The following is a 7,752-nucleotide window of genomic DNA, read 5'->3' on the forward strand; positions in this document are numbered from 1 at the left end:
CGTATGGGAACAGATATGTTAAATGTTGAAAATCTTCGAAGAAAAGAGAGGGACATGTTCAGTAGCAGAAGTATATTTTAAATATTGGAAGACTATAAAGTAGGGAATTAATTTGAAAGATTTTAGATCTGTGTTGAATTGTTTATGTAAAAGAAGGTGTGACATTATGACCAATGGCGTTACTATTAATTGACAATTTGAAAGATATTACCATAAATAAGTCATATTTCAAGGTCAGATTTTAAAACACCATCCTATTTGATAATATTTAGCACATTTATTGATAATAATTATCCTTATTTCTTCAACTCTTTTATACTACAATTGTACAACTGCAATTTACGTTTCACTCATTCTATAGTTTAAAGGATGCTCCATATGTTTACATAAATAGCTAGAATTGTATTTAAAGAATTTTTATTGTTTTGATTATCTTACTATGACTATTTCATTTTACCCCAGTCGCGGGTTACATTTAATATCAATATTGTCCAAAGGCCAAAAAAAAAAAACAAAGAAAATACATGTCCATTATAATTGACGCTATGGATGAAAATAAGACCATGCTTCCATATTTTTTATATGTAGGAAAGTATGTTCTGGAAAGAGGAAGCTGAAGTAAATTTAGTTGGAGTCATTGTACATTGCATTGGCATATATGTTTTTTTTTGTACATCTTCCAATGGTCCCATGGTAGCAACTTAACCACAAGTGTTCTAGTACACACCTTCATGATGATGGAATCACTACCATCAAACTTGTAACTCCAAAAAGACAATTGTTAAGGATAAAACAAAAATAGGTATCCAAATATTAAATCAACGCACATTTCTTTCGAAATCATGTCCCTCCTAACTACTAGTACATTATTTACATCTATCTCTAACTATTCTTGTTCTCATACTTTCGTTATATTTTCTTATTCAGGATATTATTTAATTTTGACCTGTATCTAACATTCCCATTATATTTTCTATGACATATTACTTTTATATATATAGCCAAATGTTGTTCTATGACCATAATCATTGACCACAGATGTCAAATGAATGAATATAAATAAGTCAATCATCAAATCATATATTAATCAAAGAACCTTAGTGAGCACGCTCACATACCCCACGTCCCCACAAAATAAATTTGTATATATAAGAAAAAATATTGAATATTAATTTCCTTTCAATATGCACATCTACATAGTATGTCCTTATTATCTACAAAATTTCATTAAATTCTGTTGTGTGGGGTATAATTGAACCATGAAATACACAGAAGTTATGAGATCCATTTCATATCTCATATCACAAATTTGATAAATATCAACATTCTTTTTTTCACCTATTTAAATATTTGTATTTGGTTTTTATGCCTCCTGGTTGAACTTGGGAATTTTTGAAAAAGTGAAGGTGTCATTTTCAATGGTTGGCCATACTCACGAGGATGTTGACAAGTATTTATTTAAGTTGATTTTTGAAGAAAACATCGTCTTCACAAAACAGGAAATATTGCATTTTGTAAGCATAGTATATCTATTTAAAATGAAACCCATGTGGAAAGGAAAAACAATGGTCAGATCTATTCTCAAAATGAGAAAAAAAACACTTATGAACTACACCAACATACGATTACCATATAACAACAGGCTCCTGAGGACAGGTTATAAAAAAAAATTCCACAAAATTTTTTTTAAAAGGCACAAACATTCACCCAGAAGTGTGACGATACAAAATAAACCTGTTTACTCAACTGATATTACTTTTAATAATGAAAACTAGCTTGATTAATTTAAGATAACATAAATTGTACAATTGTCATATTGATACAAACACAGACTACATCACGGATAATGCAAGGTCATACTTTTATAGTTGTCTACATGTTTAGACGTTTACGTAGGCGTCATGACAAGTACTGAAGTATATAAACTGCGATGCATAAAGGGTTAAAAAGTTAGCAAGACTTTATGTGAATCTCATTTTTGTTGGTTTATAAGTCGTGTTCAATGCTTCCCAGAAACTAAAACTGTTTACTATATATGGTGCATGGTGTGATATCGATTGTAAGATGTATATATGTCTGTCTGGCAGGCGAGTCATTGATTTTATTATGAGATATATGTGCATAATAAACACCTTTCAGCTTTGCATATAAAAATACAATGTATGATTACATTTGCAGCTTGATGACCCCAACACCCATTGCAAGTAGCCGGAGAAAGTTGATGCTTAAAAAAAAGTAGAAGATCAAGTAATGTCAGAAGAAAAAAAACCGAGGGTATGTAGTGAACATAACAACACATCTTAATTGCCAAGTAAATCTAAAAAACAACACATAGGAGCACCAGAAAAAGAAGAAAAAAATAATAAAACCATTCCACATTTGACAGGTACAACACATTCTAAATTAATACCCATCAAAGACATTGTACTATTGAAACATGAAATGTCTTCTACCAGAAATACCAAAAATATGTCCAACATTATCATGTCCTTAAAGCCATTAAAAGAAGTCATTGCCAATTTAACCAATTTATCCAACACAGTTCGTGATGGACCAAATGAAATGCGCAACTTAAAAGAGGCTTCACATCATACCTTATGGAGAAAGATCAAGAGTCGCTAGAAGAGCTTAACTAGGTGATTGAAGAAGAAATCCCCTGAATTAATGCAAATTTTGATTTGTATAATGCTGCCAAAAACAAATGTCTTCAGACATTGCTCAAGCAAACATTTTTCCAAGGCTAGCAATGATATATGGCATGATTATGCAGTCGAGTTACCATACGTTAAGCCAAAGAGTCATTACTATGTGATAGGCTGGTAACTTTTGCGACTTAAATTTAGTATAACATATTTTAGTGTTTTATACTTTTCACAATTACAATGTAAAAAAGGAGATGTGGTATGATTGCTCATTAGACAACTCTCCACAACAGACCGAAATGACAGATATTAAAAACATTAGGTCACCGTACGGCCTTCAACAATGATCAAAGCCCATCCCACATATTCAACTAGAAAAGACCCCGAAATGACAATGTTAAACAATTCAAACGAGAAAACTAACAGCCAAAGTTATGTACAAAAAAAAGTGAACGAAATACAAATATGTACCACCACATAAACACACGACCACTGAATGACAGGCACATGCACTAACTTTGCCGGGGTAAAACCTATCCCTAACCTGGGACAGTGGTTCACTAAACAACTTAAGAACGAACTGTGAAAAACAGTTAAAAAAGGCTCGACTTCTCAGATAGATAAAACAAAGAACAAGTGGACGTGAACGGGTACTTGTACATCACAACAACAAAAGGACATTAGGTACAGATCTGAGAGTACTCGCAGTTAACTGACAGCTAGTTTAAAGCCTCTATCAACTAATAAAAAAATTATCATGCATCTAAGACTAAATGCATGTTTCTGTTAGACATACACGTCTTAGTTCTAAAATACGTCCGCTGTGTTTAAAAAAATGCGTTGAAGTAACATAATTGTTATAAAATATTTGAATATTGGGGCTTAGATTATGATAAGAAGTTAACACTTTTGTTAGTTTTGTCCGTGTTATATGCTTATAACCCCATTTTTATTTTAACGAAAGCTGATATTTGCTTCAGAAATACTTATTTAAAGAGAGTATTGGGTAAGGTGTTTCTACATTTGAATGTGACTTTCAAGATATAAAGGTAAATGATCTTTACTATTTGTGATTAAACATATGGGCTGGTATCTTCTAAATGCAAATTGCAAACATCAGTGATTAACAGCTGTTAAAATGTCATGGTATTAGTAAGCACCAAATTAAATTCTACTATATAAAAAAGAAGATGTGGTATGATTGCCAATGAGACAACTATCCACAAAACACAAAAATTAACAACTGTAGGTCGCCGTACGGCCTTCAACAATGAGCAAAGCCAATACCGCATAGTCGGTTATAAAAGGCCCCGATAAGACAATGTAAAACAATTCAAACGAGAAAACTAACGGCCTTATTCATGTAAAAAAAAATGAACGAAAAACAAATATGTAACACTTAAACAAACGACAACCTTTGAATTACAGGCTCCTGACTTGGGACAGGCACTTACATAAATAATGTGGAGGGGTTAAACATGTAAGCGGGATCCCAACCCTCTCCCTAACCTGGGACAGTGGTATAACAGTACAACATAAGAACGAACTATAATAATCAGTTGAAAAAGGCTTAACTCATCAGATAGACAAAAACAATACAAGTGAACGTGGCCGGGTACTTATACATCCTGACACAAAAAGACACAACGAACAGATCTGAGAGTACTCGTTTATATTTTACGGAAGGAACCAAACTACGAGAGAGATGGGGGTAAGGCTGGGTGCAATGTTACCAATCTTTTTGTAATTGTAATAGAAATAGCCTTTCGATTTTCGGAATCTAAATTTTTTCATATCTTTAATTTATTTTCAGTAGTAAGAATTTTACAATATCCCGACAATCATCACCTAACTATGGTTTTGGGGGGTAAACAAATGGCCAAATCAAAAGCCCTAACATATCAAACAGTTGGGCAACAACTGTCATATATTTCTGACTTGGTTAACTTATTATTATGAAATTCAACCCTTCTCTGCATTTTCGCATTATATTTCAAATGGGTATATGTGCCTGTCCCAAGTCAGGAGCCTGTAATTCAGTGGTTGTCGTTTGTTTATGTGTTACATGTTGGGTTTTTTTCAATTTTTTTTACATAAATAAGGCCGTTAGTTTTCTCGCTTGAATTGTTTAACATGGTGTTATCGGGGCCTACTGTAGCTGACTATATGCGGTATGGGCTTTGCTCATTGTTGAAGGCCATACGGTGACCTATAATTGTTAATGTGTGTGTCATTTTGGTCTTTTGTGGATAGTTGTCTCATTGGCAATCATACCACATCTTTTTTATATAATCAAAACTGAAAGACTTCTGATGCATGCATATCTATAAATAAAGTAAAAATCAAATATAATTTACTCACAGTATAAATGATCATAAATAAGGAAAATATTGTAGGTATTTAGAACCTACATGTTGTATTAAGTTTTTTCCCGTAATTTACATCACTCAGTTCATGCACGTGTTGTTCGATGTTGGCGGTTGAATAAGTCTATTTTACTGGTAATTGCATGTTAAAGGAAATATGTGTTTAACTTGTTTATCATGTCAATTACATGCCTTGCTTGTAGTCATTACAAAAAGTAAAATCACTAAATACGAGGAAAATTCAATCGGAAAGTTCCCAACCACTTGGCAAAATCAATTGACAAAATACATCAACTGTCATATTCTTGACTTTGTACAGGCATTTTCTATAAATGTAGAAAATGGTGGATTGAACCTGGTTTTAAAGCGCTAAACCATCACTCACTCTTACGATACTCTCATCAAATTCCGTTGTATTTACAACGATGCGTGGACAAAACAGACATAATAAATAAATTGGTCAAAATATGGGTTCAGCAGTCATCACTTTAAACAAGCAACTGAAAAAAAAGAACATAAGCATCTGTCAAATTAAAAACACATTCATTGCTGCGCGTGTCTGACGTCAGAAAATTTATTCGTCACATAGGAAGAAATTTTGTCATTCAATGTTTATACAAAACAATTTTCTAATTGCAAAAGGGGAATGTTGACATACATGAATGTATGCCGTTTATTATCACTGAACTAGTATATATTTGTAAGGGGTCAGCTGAAGGACGCCTCCGGGTTCGGGAATTTCTCGCTACATTGAAGACCTGTTGATGACCTTCTGCTGTTGTCTTTTCCATGGTCGGGTTTAATATTTATTGTCTCTTTGACACGTTACCCATTTTCCATTTTATACAGGTTTAAAAAATCTAAAGTACATGAGAATCAATTTCAGAAACAGACATAATAAAAAAATTGGTCAAAATATGGGTTCAGCAGTCATCTCTTTAAACAAGCAACTGAAAAAAAAAGAACATAAGTATCTGTCATATTAAAAACACATTCATTGCTGCACGTGTCTGACGTCAGAAAATTTATACGTCACATAGGAATAAATTTTGTCATTCAATGTTTATACAAAACAATTTTCTAATTGCACAAGGGGAATGTTGACATACATGAATGTATGGCGTTTATTATCACTGAACTAGTATATATTTGTTAAGGGGTCAGCTGAAGGACGCCTCCGGGTTCGGGAATTTCTCGCTACATTGAAGACCTGTTGACGACCTTCTGCTGTTGTCTTTTCCATGGTCGGGTTTAATATTTATTGTCTCTTTGACACATTACCCATTTTCAATTTTATACAGGTTTAAAAAATCAAAAGTACGTACAACTAGAATCAATTTCAGAAACAGACCAAGATTTAAAAAAATGGTTAATACCACTACTCGATTTAAATAATGTTGCCGTTCAACGTATTTTCTAGTTTTCAATAGAACTATAACATAATGACGGGACCAGAGTCACGGTATAAGAACAAAAGGAACACAAAAAGTCGCATATACAAAACACACCAGCAAAAATGAAAGATAATACAAACACATTGACGGGATGTACAAATACCGAGCCACGTCAAATGGATATCACAGAAAACAATCCAAACTGTAAAAGCCATATAAATAATAGAACAAAGACTAACGACAGAACAATATAACACGTTGTTAAGATGATAAACAACGTCAGTACGCACAACCTATACATCAAGACCATCATGTACTATTTGTGTAGATGATACGGAATATTTATTAACATTGTCTTGGTACTTTCCGATGAACTTTATTTAGGAAAAGGACGAGACGTTCTTTGACATACCCCTGGTTCATCAACTTTCTGCTCAGACACTGGTGACGTCTGAAAGTCTTGAGTAGGAGCTGCAAGCCCTTGAATATCAAATAAGTTGGGAAATGTATATCCTAGAAGCAGGTGAAGTTGGTATATTGCCACTAAGGTGGGGGAAATTTCAAAATCTAAATCGTCTCGTTTGTCGTAGATTCTGGTACTGAGATGACTGTGTATGTCAAATGCGAGATATAAATCTAAAAACAATGAGAAGGAAGCCGTGTTTGTTGTTTCTTTTATTTCTAGTTCTGGGGATTTATTCATGGAGCTTTAATTCCGACTGGATCTTTATATATATAAGATTAAACGACCGAAATGGATGATCAGTCTACCATAACGGTACCCAAAGTGCACCTATATAGCACAAATATCAGTAGAAATCTTACAAAATTTCCTGGAGACTAAACAATTTGTATTTTTATGATTTGACACTATGCACATCTTTCAAGATATGTAAACATATTCAGTAATACACAAAACGTTCACGTCATGATGAAGTGTTTACTGAAAAAGCAAAATGTCCTGAAACATCTTTTTAAAATGATCAAATACAATATGTTACAAGTATTCATTTTAAATAAAATGAAGACTAATCATGGACTTATATCCAATTGTTCACAATATTTGAAAAAAATTAAACAAAAGCTCTGTTAGTAGACTTTTAACGCTGCGAATTTAAGCATGAATGCAATTTGGGTTATCCTTATTTGAGAATCATTGATGGTTTGGAGGTCAGTTTAGACCAATTTTTCTATGATTCCATATGGACTAGAAATCAAATTGGTGTACCATATATTATAAGAAAGATACGGCTTCAAAATAAACACAGAATGGACATTTATGTCTTTATCATAAAAAAACGTAGGTGAAAAACTGTCAAAATAGGTGCAATTTGGGTACCGAGTATAAAA

This window comes from Mytilus trossulus, chromosome 9 (genome assembly GCF_036588685.1).
Source record: "Mytilus trossulus isolate FHL-02 chromosome 9, PNRI_Mtr1.1.1.hap1, whole genome shotgun sequence".
In the NCBI taxonomy this organism is placed as follows: Eukaryota; Metazoa; Mollusca; class Bivalvia; order Mytilida; family Mytilidae; genus Mytilus; species Mytilus trossulus.